The following is a 12,501-nucleotide window of genomic DNA, read 5'->3' as shown; positions in this document are numbered from 1 at the left end:
GTACCCCCAGGAAGGACAGCACTGGGATGCAGTGGGCTTACTTGAGCCTGGGGGAGACACAGGATCTCTATATAGAAGAGAGATACTGGGACAAACAGGAGCAAAGAGGTACTGATAACCTGCCCAGAGAGGTTTGGTGTGGGGCTTAACAGAGGTCTTCCACTGTGTGGGACTGACACATGGCTTTTGCAGAAAAAGCCCCTTAGCCCACTGATAATCTTATAGGTGAAGGAGGAAAACCTCTTAGCATGGGAAAAACGTTTCTTTGGGAGAGACAAAAAACTTTTTCTATATCTTCAGGATGTTTGTGGAGAGAAGACAGGCTCTGTGTCAGAAATGGTCTTTATGTTTTACAGCAGGGCCCTGTATGCTTGTGCTTTCTGGGTACATGGGAAGGGGAGACAGAGGTCTTGCTTATATCCTTCATACCTGTAGGAGAACAATGCTCTACTGTCTTGACAGAAGAGAGGACTACTGTTAAATACGTGAGGGTAGGGTTTATGAGTACTGATAAGGTAGCTCAGTTTAATCTGAGTAGCCCAAGGTGTTGTATGTTAAAAACATTTTGGTTTTAGCTCTGAGCTGTATGTCTGCAAGATGGCTGTGCACATTTCCTGCCACCCCAGGAAACTGGGCTGCTTGTGGCAGTACTGCCCAGATATGCAAAGACAGATATGAGATGGCTTACAAGCTTCTTGGACCTAGTCCTGAAACATCTGACTCACAGGAGTTCAGGGACCTCAGCACCCAGCTACAGCAACACAACCCATGGCAGCAACAGTATTCACTGTACCCAAACACTGTGATGAGTACCTCAACACTGGTATCCCGTTGAGAAGAGAAGGTGATGGCCTTTTCCCACCAAAAACATCCTAAATTGTGAAAAAATTGGAGATCATAGTTGTCATCCTAGCCCATGTCTGAAGGAAGAGATGATGGAAACATCTCTGGCAAACATGGAAGAAGGGCTAGGTCCTTCCATCTAGAAAAAAGAGACATACATCCCATGTTTTTGCCTCTCAAACCCTGGGAAGAAGAGCAGCATCAAGAAGGTTGCTTTCACATGTGGGCAGTGGATGCCTGAGTAATGGATGGCTAAGAGCATGCATATGGCGAGGTGCTATACATACAATGAAATCAGGTGCTGTGGGAGGCATGTGATGTCTAAGGTGTGCTAAAGAGTCCCAATCTGTGTAGCACAAAGAGCTGTGGGGCAGACCTTACAACAAGGGGTACTCCAGCTGGGATGCTGGGATGTGGCTGCAGGTTCCACTAGTATCTGGAAACTTGAAATGCCCACGGTGAATGCAGCCCAGGGAGTCTCTCATCTGATTTTTCCACCGCAATCGTTTCATGATGGCGGAGGTCCTGGCCACAGCACCAAGAGGCATTTCTGTGGGGAGGATCAGATTGCAGCGCTGTAGCAGTTAAAGCACAGAGAAGATGGCTCAGATCAGCCTGTGTTCCCATAACATATGGTTGGGCCATGAAGGATTGCAAACACAATCTCTACTGCGCAGAGCAACTGTAGACATTTAAACCACTGTTGAGCTTTTATTGCAATGTGTTTTTACTGTTTTCCCAAGCCATACTAGCACCATGTATATTTGGGGATTAAAGCATACCTTGGGTACCTGAACACTACCTGTTGTCTTGTGGCTATTGTGTGGAGAAATGTCCAGGACATATGATTAACTTTATTCACAAATAACACCTACCTGTGCTGTGACTAACCATGCATCAGGTGACAGGAGGTTTGTCAAGATAAATCATATTATAATTAGAAAAGTGATAGACTTGGAAAGAAATGGACAACCTCCAAGGCACACGACTCCTTCCTCCAGGTAGAAGGAAGAGCAACAAACAATAAGCGTATCCCTTAAATCACATAATTTCCTCTAATGATAGATTTTTAGCTCTCCCTGCACAGCTTTCCTTTCTTATATTTTTATCAGGGATGCAAAACGACAAAATCCAATTTGGCATTGCCATGATGTAATGGGACAGCCTTTGCAAGCACAGCAGGAACCCCAAATGTGGGGTGTTGATGTATCCCTGAACACACTGTTCCTGGCGTCCTCGCGGGCAGAGCTAGCTCAGAAAGGCTGCCCATCGCTGAAAGAGTTAAGAACATCTTGTCAAGGATATGCAGTTATCTGGAACTTTTGTTTATACAGAGAGGCAGTAAAACATTCAGTGCCTTAGACCAGTGTAAGAAGGGTCAATACAAGCTCCAGCAGTTGTATATAAATTAACCTTTTAAGTATGGCCTAATCCATAATGATTCATTGACAGGAATTATTCCAGGAGGCTGAGCTGCAACAAATTGTAGCAGTTGTAGCTAACTACAGTACCTCACAGCTGCTGAAAGCTCAGCTGCCTCTAAGATGAGGTATCTAAGGGAACATTTTAAAAGGCTTTGACAATGTATTTCCACAATACTTGTTAGAACTAGGACGTCTCCAATGATCTTATGTTCCTAAAGTGGAATAAAAGTATGAGGAATCTGAATATATACATGAAGGATGTTTTGAAAGATTTTTGCTTTTACTGTAGCACTGACAGAATATGAAAAGGATGCTTCACTCCTACACACTGGAGTGGTCACCCAAGAGAGCTCATTTCTTCTCCTCTCTAGGATTTAGCCAGGATAGTGCAATGAGCGTTTGAGCTGAGAAGCCTGCAGCGTATTTGCAATTGTCAGAATTAAAAGTGAAGGAAGACAAAACAACCTCTCCACTCCCACCCTCTGTCAAACATGCCTAATGAATAGCTCTACATGCACTGTATCAGAAACCCCAAACGTTGACGGCAACGCGAGGCACTAATTTGTTAGTTATCATATCTGACAAATTGTCATCATGGTTCCACTCCTTCAGAGGGTGTTGTGCGTGTGACCTGGGGAAGGGCTCTCAGGCTTGAGCTAATGGGTGTACGACTTGGAACAGAAGATGATGTGCCAAGATGGGAACCACAGAGTGGGCTGCCAAAAAAGAACAGTATAATTATCTGTGCATAATTCACGGCCGGAGAATAAGCTTTCCTCCAAAGTTGTCTGCTGTAGAGCTGTACCAGATTCATGGCTTTTTCAGTGAGTATTCACAAAGTAGTGACAATCTGTGCAGAAATGTTCACTTCTCCAAACTTTTTTTTCTATTGGACTAAAATAGACATTTCTATAGCACTCTTTGCTCTCAGGACTGGTCTGTTAAGACAAGTGATGACTCATAGATGTATATTCTTACTTTCTTGGATAGTTATCTTTCCCCTCACCCCACCTAATCCCTTCACTGATGGGATTTGAAAAAAAACCTCTGCAAGGAAAAGCACTAAAAATGCAGACTACTGCGAGAGTATTGGCTCACTGAAACTTCAGAATTGCTGCTATACTGTGACAACGGTGGTCCTAGTTCTCCGATTCTCAGGACAAACATTCAGACAACATGAGCCAAAGGAAAAATTCCTTTAATTCTTAGCACATTTAAGCAACACAACTTGCCAGTTCAGGTGCTGTTCATCAGATGGCAAGGTATGAATGCAGCTGTGAGAGTGCATGTATATAGCCCACTGCTCTTTCAGTTATTGGACTGTATGAGGGTTATTTGGTTATTTTACCCTTATTAGAGATATCACCTTTTCATCAGTGTTATGAAAGATGGATATTTTGACTCAGCAATGAGTAAAAACTAATTTTCCAAACTGCATTCATTTTCTTGAGGGAGATTCAGTTTCCAAAAGGGAAAGCTCAGGAAATACCTTAGCTAGTAAGGCCTTCTGGAGGAGATCAGGGTGAAGGACTGATTGTCCTCTAAAGGCGATTCCAAACGGGAGGGAGAAGGCTCTTACAGAAAGGCAAAGGAGATGGAAAATGCTCCCACAATCGCTGGCAAGAAAGATGCAGATTTTGCTTGGGCACATTTCTCTTTGAAAGCTGATCCTGTTTTGTAAGGGTAGACAAGGAAGAGTTGCCAAATTCGTAGGACAACGAAGTTTGGAAAGCACTGGCAAAATATGTGGAATTGGATTAAATTTGACAAAATGTCATATTGCTTTGAGGCTCCTCAGGGTGTCCTGAACCATTTTTGCTCCACATACTGCAGATTTCCTGTAAAGCTTTGGCACTGCCACCTCCATCCCGAGCTGCTCAGAAATGTTGCTGTGGCCATGCTGAAGCTGTAGGGACCCTGTCTCACAGGAATTTTCCCAAAGAATCGATGCTGATCTCCCTCTGGACCATGCATATGAATTCTCTCCGGGGAAAGTCTTGGTGTTGTAGGGAGTGTGTGGGCATGTGCATGGGGTCCATGCCACCGAAGTGTGCTGGGGCAAAGCTCATTGGATCCAGCCAAAGGTCGGAGGGGGCAGTACTAAGTGGATGTGAGAGTTTGGATCTGGAAGTGATGTAAAGCACAAATGTGCTTTCCAGGCCCTAACTAACTGCTTCTGGGTTGGATGTGTGGGATGATTGTTCTGCACTTGTAGCATGAGCCTGCCCTGTGTCACTGCCTTGTCTTCTGTTACTTTGATAATTTATAATCACAAAATGAAAAATCAAGACTAGAGAAAGATGTCCTGGCTCTGGCAGAGTGCTTCAGTCAGTGGAATAGTTTATAATTTCAAGCACATGTTTAATTGCTTTGTTGGATTGGGGTGCAACTTTCTTGGTAGATAATGCAAGACTCACTTCTGGGAATGTTCTTGGAAGAAGAAAACCGAAACATTTCCTCTATAAATGTTAGTGGAAAATGAAAAAAAAATGTGTGAGTATGCAATGAAAATTAATTTCTAGTTCTTTATCGTGTTCACCAAACAAGTTAACATAGCAATAAGGACCTATCTTACACGAACAGTGAGGAATCATAGAATGGTTTGGATTGGAAGGGACCTTAAAGACCACCTAGTTCCAACCCTCCTGACACGGGCAGGGACACCTTCCTTTAGATCAGATTGATCAAAGCCCCGTCCAACCTGGCTTTCAACACTTTCAGGGAGAGGGCATCTACCGTCTACTGGGGCAACCTGTTCCAGTGCCTCACCACCCTCACAGTAAAGAATTTCTTCCTTATATTTAGTCTAAATCTACCCTTTTTCAGTTTAAAACTGTTACCCCTTGTCCTATCACTACACTCCCTGATAAAGAGTCCCTCTCCACCTTTCCTCTAGGCCCCCTTTAAGTACCGGAAGGCTGCTATAAGGTGTCCCCAGAGCCTTCTCTTCAGGCTGTACAACCCCAACTCTTTCAGCCTGTCCTCAGCACCTGGAGGTGCTCCAACACACTGATCATCTTCGTGGCCTCCTTTGGACCCGCTCAAGCAGCTCCATGTCCCTCTTATGTTGGGGGCCTGGAGCTGGACTCAGCACTGCAGGTGGGGTCTCATAAGAATGGCGTAGAGGGGGACAATCCTCTCCCTTGACCTGCTGGCCACACTTCTCTTGACACAGCCCAGGACACGGTTGGCTTTCTGGGCTGCGAGCGCACGTTGCTGGCTCAGAGTCAGTTTTGCATCCACTAATACCCCCAAGTCCATCTCCACAAGGCTGCTCTCAATAATGAGATCTGAGCAGCGAATGAGCTCTGCAGCCTATTAACCTGAGTGAGGAAACCTTGGGGTAGGGGCATGTCCTGCAGTCCGCACTCATGTAAGTGTCTTTGACAGATGGACCAACTGCCCAGGGGGCATCAGACTGGAACTACCTGGGGTGTGTCTCCTGGAAACACCCCAAGGACAGGCTGGTGCCACACTTGAGGCTGCTCTTTTGATAACCAGATTACTTCAGTTTCCAGAGCTTTCAACCTGAGACCTTTCATCAGCATTGCATTCACTGAGAGGAAATTACAAAAAAAAATAAAATCAGCTGTAACCAGCCCCAGCATTGATTTAACGTAAATGGTAGCACTTATGAGGCAGATAATCCAGCTTCTCATTGATCTTGGCAGTACTAGTAGGGGGCAATATTTACATTTGGTTGAATTGCTCTTGGACAAATTTTCTCCACAGTATTAAATACAAAGAAGCCTTCCATTAACACCAGGAGAGCAAGACTTTTCATTCATCTATTTTTTTCATCTATTTTTAAAAAAATACATGGCCTGGTTCTCTATTCTGTTGCTGGTCTTATACTGGGATAGCTGCACTGGGTAAAGGAAAGTAGCAACTACATCAAAGGCTGCAGCAGGGAAGAGCTGGACCCTGAATATTTGCAGCAAACAGCAGAGTTTTCTCCTTTCTCAAGTACAAAAGAACAAGGAATTATTATCCTTCTCCCAGCAAAACAGAGCAAAATCAATATTCTTCCCTGGGTCATTTCTCTAAGCTTCCTTCTCTCCTAAACACTCACACCTCATGTTATCTATATTCTGGAGATATTCTGCTCCTTTGATGAAGAAAAGAGGGAAACAAGGAATTTTGGGGGAGTAACTCCTTGGATGCATTTTAGGCTGATGAATTGTACCTTAAAGTGTCTGTTTCTCTCCAGGTATGATAGAGTTCAAACCCTGCAAATGTGTGTGTGTGTGTGTGTGTGTGTGTGACTGTACAAGTCCTTCCTACTGCAACTGGGCATCCCATCGTGCCTCGTCAGTTTTATCCCGCTGTCTGGCAAAGATCTTTACCCCCTACTGTGTTCAAGCAGAGAATGAAGTGCAAAGGAGTTGCTGTCCCTGAATGTCCCACCCGACCACGGTGGCAGCAGCTCAGGGTACTGTGATGGACAATGACTTGCTGGACACTTCCAGCCTCCCCTGGGAACACAACAGGGAGACAAGTATGGCAGGACAGAAGAGTTTATCAGCACCAGGAAGCCAGCGTCTGTGGCATATCAGCATAAACAAAGAAATTGTCTTAATAAAGAGCCACACCTAGAGGTATTACAGTCCTCTCATGGGATCACACAGCATGTGGTACATGAACCCAGGTAGTGAACCCACAGCAAGCAAGGAAGAGCAAGTTTATAGAGCAGCAGCTAGAAAGAGAGCAAACAAGTAACGTGAAGGGAGACAAAAAATATATACCCTGTATAGTAGCAGGGAAGACAGAACCAAGTCTGTATGCAGAGCTGACCATGAGAGATAAAGATGAGAAAATGAAGGTAAAGATTTTTACTGTCTCACTGGGAATTAAAGGACAAGAAGCAAGTGAGATGCTGTTGCCAGGAATAACGTCTGAAACACTGGAATAGCTGATAAAGGTGTTTGATTAGAATCATGACCCTGCAGACAGAATGAGACTCTGGAGAAATATTGTATCTTTTACCCCACCTCAAGAAGCAAGAGCTGAGATAGACACCTGCCTTGCAGAGCTGCAAAATCCATAGCTCTGGAGATGTTAAACACTCCCTAAATGGAGCCAAGATCATCTGTAGGACATATGAGTCCCTCTTACAGAAAAGTATAAAAAGAGGAGATCTAGCCCTAGAGAAACACCTCCAGATAGCAAGGGAACAGCTAGCTATCCCAGGAAAAGGTCAAACCAATACAGCAAAGGAAGGCAGCGAGCGGGAAGGAACAGCCTACCAATAACGCAGGCAGCAGAGGCGAGTGTAGGAGCTCTGTAGTGAAACAACAAGAAAGGCTGAAAGAGAAATGCCTGGCAAGGGCAAAGATGCAAGACAGGTAGAGAAACAAAACATTTGCCTCAATCCCGTAACTCCCTAAGGAATTCAAAAGCAGAATGCCTTTCAGATGCCCGCAGCATGGCTTCAGTAGCAGGAGGGATTTTGGGGGTCCACACACCCAGCAGAGCACTACCACCAGCCTCCGGGACCCACATCTGTCCTTGCATCAACAGCCAGGTCAGAGCCTTCTGGGTCATGAAGTCGCAATGCCATTGAAAGAAGTGATAAGCAGCAATTCTAACCTGGAGAAATGTGACCACATCATGGTGATGTACAATAAAACCACCTTGAGGTCAATGGGCAATGCAGGCTGTTGATAATAAATCCATGAAACAAGAGATGTTATTGCTGTGAGTTTATAACAGCTGACATTCAAGATCACCACCCAGGTCAGAGCACCAGGGCAGTGCACAGTCTTCCTCCGATCACAGTACAAACCCTCAGTATCCTCCACTTCTATGAGGAGACAGACAGTCTCTGTGGGCCATGTTCAGGATTCAAACAGGACTAAAGGGCATAGCTCTGTTCCCTGTGCCACGTCAGAAAAGATAACATCGCCCAGAGAATGGCCTAGACACTGTCTGCATTGTGATCAGAGACCTCCTGATTATGTCCCAGTGCATCATGTATAAAGGGTAAAAGGGGCATAAAATATTCTATCCTGACCTGGTGGCTTTGGGCACTCATTTTTGGACACGTTTGAATACCTACACAAGGTACCAGACACAGATGGGTCAGGTCCAGAGCTTATATGTTCCTGTTTCAGAAAGTGCATTATCTACTTTACAATAGATCTTACACTGCTAATTTATATAATAATCAAAAATTATGTCTTCAGTTTATATTTTTAAGTGATGGCTAAATTTGTGGTTTGCCTACTGTGCCAAGAACCTGACACATGGCCACATGCTTTCACACATCTCCTTGTAGACTGTGGGGTCACATTCTAAAACCAGTGATGCCATCCTACAGCTGAAGCAATTCCATCAACATGAGCTCAAGTGCAATCACAGTGGGACCAACTGCCTCTTTGTTTGGCATCAGGATGTATAAATATCTGACACTTCCTATGCAGGTATCTATATATTTCAAAGTAACTGGCATGCTAGAATTATCAATAAAAGAAAGACAACTTACACAATAATCATCGCTTCCTGACAGCTGAAATTTCAGAGGAATCAGCTCTGCCCTTCTTTTAATGAAAATGAGTAACAAAACCTTACCTATGTGAAGTTGGTCTCTCACTATCAAAATAGCTCAGCTGACCTGTGTTAAAGACTGTGTAAGAATCACTGAGTAATAACAGGAAAGGAATAGGCAGAGATTTTAAACTGGACATTCTCTCCAGTAGATATAAGACAGCACAGATGACCTAGCTTTAAAACACGGCCTCATTGAACATCTGCTTTTTTATTCCAATACATACTAGGTAAAGCATAAAACATATATTTAAACGTGTATTTCTTTTGTAAATACATTTTTTTGAAGCACAACTTGAGATAAGACATCTGTGCAACAACTGTAGATAAAAATACAATTCTCTTTGAAAAGTTACACTTCACAATATTCTTCAATGGGCAATTACGGATTTTTTGTGCTGGCAAGGTACAAGCAAGATCCAAGAAGACAATCCCTTGCAGAAAGTGCTTATATAGCACAAATCAGTTTCTTGTGTACTGAGGACAGTCACTTCATTCTGCTCTAAGTAATATTTAAGCTAGAATCTAAGGGGGAAAAAAAGAGAAGTTTGTTAAGCTGGATGCTGATGCTGATAGTGGTTGTTACTAAGTGCACCTGGCTCTCATGAGTCCCAGCCTCATGCTCTGGCCAGCAGGATTCTGAAAGGCATATGTGGCCCTTAAAAATGTACCTAATACCTCAGTGGAATCTTCAAAGGGCAGAAGTTCCTAGTTGATATCTGTTTCAATAGAAACAGAAAAGTACAGGGCACCCTCTGGTTTGAAGCAAAGTGGAGATAATAACCAAAGGAGAGGGAGGACAAGGGTAAATACAGTGAAACCTCCAGGATGCTAGACAGCAGTGATAAGGATATGAGGGCTCTGCAGTGATGTGGCAATTCCCTTAGCCTGTGGCAGGAATATCTCTCACTGATTAGAGCTAATTAGGGAGGACGATGAGGGTTGAGGCTTTTTATCCCCCTCAGTAAATCTGCCTTTGATGCAGACTGGTTATAGCACAAATCTGGTTCAAAAATGGGTTTTGAATGTCCTTCCTTCACTGGTCCATTTAAACAAATACAAGCAGCTCTCTAGGTCTGTTATGCACAATGAATCTATTTTGGTTCCTGATGACTGATTTCTTTGGCTCCGCAAGCGAGGTGAGAACACCAGTTTTGTTTCTTTTTAGCACTGTAAAGGAAGTCTTGTGTAATTTTGTGAGTGCTGGGAAAAGTTTAGAAAAGAGGTAAGGAGATGATTTGGATTCTGGATTCTATACCTCTTATTGAGTGATCACAACTGATTTATCGGTGAGAAAGTGCAGAAATTTCGTACCAGAAACTGGGAATGACTGCTATTGGGAAAAGGATTCAGTTCTCTGTCCTAGCACAGATCAGTTAGTAAGATCAGTTGGTTGGAGGCTGAAGCTGGACAAATTCAAGTTCGCAATAAGGTGCATTGTTTTTTTTTTAATAGGGGAAGCAACACATTATTGAAACAATCCACTTATGGTTGTTGTGGACATGTCCTTAAGACTGAGTGGCTTTCTACAATTCAAATAGGAGCTGTGGGTTTGGTTGCTCGAAAGCCTGGGTGAGAGTCTGCTGTGTGCATTATGCAAGTGGCCTCTAGCCTTCAAACCCACTAATCCAAATACTCAAGAGCAATGGGCAGATTCCTGAAAGTTGAAAGGTTTGAATTGCACATGCCCCAGAGACATGCAATTTGAATACCAAATGTCCCAAATGGCCATAAAATGAGCCTCCTTGGGGAATCCAAATGTTTCACCATATTCATCAGAAAAATTAAGACCTCAAGCATAGGGGAATATGCCTGTGGTGACTTATAGTTAAATCCAAGCCAGTATACAAGCACACATATGCTGCATCAGGGAACAGCAGACACTTCTGCACAGCACCATGCAACGCAAGTGGCGGGAGAAGCCAAAGCCAGGTCACTGCCAGGCCAGCCTTGGGCCTCTCGTCTGCTTTCCTGCACCAAAGCTCACCCACTGAACTCTGCTAGGTGAGAGGAGCATGGCTGAAGTTCGACCTCACACGCGACCCATCAGGCCTTTACGGCAGCTTCATTACTGCACTCTTAGTGGCTGTGCCCCAGAAGTTGGTTTCTGATCAGCCAAAGCCCCCCAACTCTGCAGGTTTCTGTCCTGCTGGACGCTGGCCAGGTGGGAAATGGTTTCAGGGTTCATACTCTTGAAAGCACACAAAGCCTGAGCTGATACAGAAGAACAAGACAGTAATCTCAGGCAGGCACTCGGGATTCATGAGGTAAGCCTGAGTGCTGTTCGTGTGACTAAAGAAGCATTTGCTGTTTTAGTTCCTTTTATTGTGTTTAGTAAAGTGTCCTTTTTTTCTCTGGAATGCTGAGCCTTTTGGTTGGCACAGTTTGGGCTTTTGGCACATTTAAGGTGGGTTTTTTTTTTTCCCTCAGCAGTTAGGAAAAGCTCTTTTTTTAACTGTGAACTTTTTTCATGAAAAAAATGCCCAAATCTTAATAAAATCTGAAGGTGGCAGCAACGAAACAGTAGCAAGGCTATGGCTCCAGCTTCTGGGGCAGGTTTGCATCACACGATGAAGAGATCCCCAACCCACCACTAAGCTGAATTTGTAAGGTCTCATGACTCGGCAGCTGGGGTCTGGAAGGGTCTGTGGCTGAGATATCAAGCCCTGAATCTCCAGCAAGACTGTCCAGCCCCGCACTGGGAAGAGCTGTGTTTGCCCATCACAGCTGCCTACAGGCAGAAGCTGCCTGCGCAGTGCCCACGGGCATGCCCAGCCCTCCTCAGCGTGTTTGAATGCCCTTCTGCAAACATGAAGAAGGTGGTGTGTATACAGGGGTGAGAGTATTTGCAGGTTTTGTCTGTGGAAAGCTGATATACACAGAGGCTTTTAGCCATAATGGTTTTACTGTGTTCCTATTTTATATCCTTTATAACATCAGCAGAATGTATCACGCTGAAACTGTAAATTGATTTGCATGGGTTGGTCATCTCAGAACAATGTCCAGCCTGCAGCAAACAGATATGCCGTACAGGTTCAGAGATAAGGTGTCTCTTGGCTTGTCAGTGGTAAAAGTATTATCACCAGTGTTGCTGGACCGTAGCTACAGTCCAGAGTACCCCACCTCCTGTTTGCTAGTCTCACGGCTCCTCCTCTGACTCCCTGCACCCAAAGGGAAGTGTGAAGTTCAGCAAAGTTCACTCACCACCACCAGGAACTACCCGAGCTGCGTGGCCATGATAGGGAGTGATAAAGTGACAGCTATAGCCATGAGTGACCGGCACGTGGTTAACCACCGCGAAAGCCACCCTGGAGAAAGTGTCTGTGATGTTTTATCCTGAAAAAGAGCACAGAACAGTCCAACATCTCAGCGAGCTGCTGAAGCAGAGGAGAGGGGATAGTAGGTCCAAGTGCCTCACGGGGGGCTGTTTGAGATTCCCTTCCAGACCGCCTGATAAATCGCAGGTGTGGCAGCAACAACAGCCTTAGTGGGGTCTTTGGAGGGGGAGAGTATCTGTCAGCTGCCTAACACTTGCGTCCTCAACTGCAGCGAGTCCAGAAGGCGCCCGAGCGTCCTGGCTGCAGGGCTAGTGCCTGACTTCCCCCAATTAGCCCCGTGATGGTCTGTGGGACAGGAGGCTGAGGGGGTGAGCAGGTCTTCCTGGACGGCATGGTGGGGGATGATTAGG

The sequence above is a fragment of the Athene noctua genome, chromosome 6 (genome assembly GCF_965140245.1).
Source record: "Athene noctua chromosome 6, bAthNoc1.hap1.1, whole genome shotgun sequence".
NCBI classification, from domain to species: domain Eukaryota; kingdom Metazoa; phylum Chordata; class Aves; order Strigiformes; family Strigidae; genus Athene; species Athene noctua.
This window is presented reverse-complemented; position numbering follows the sequence as displayed.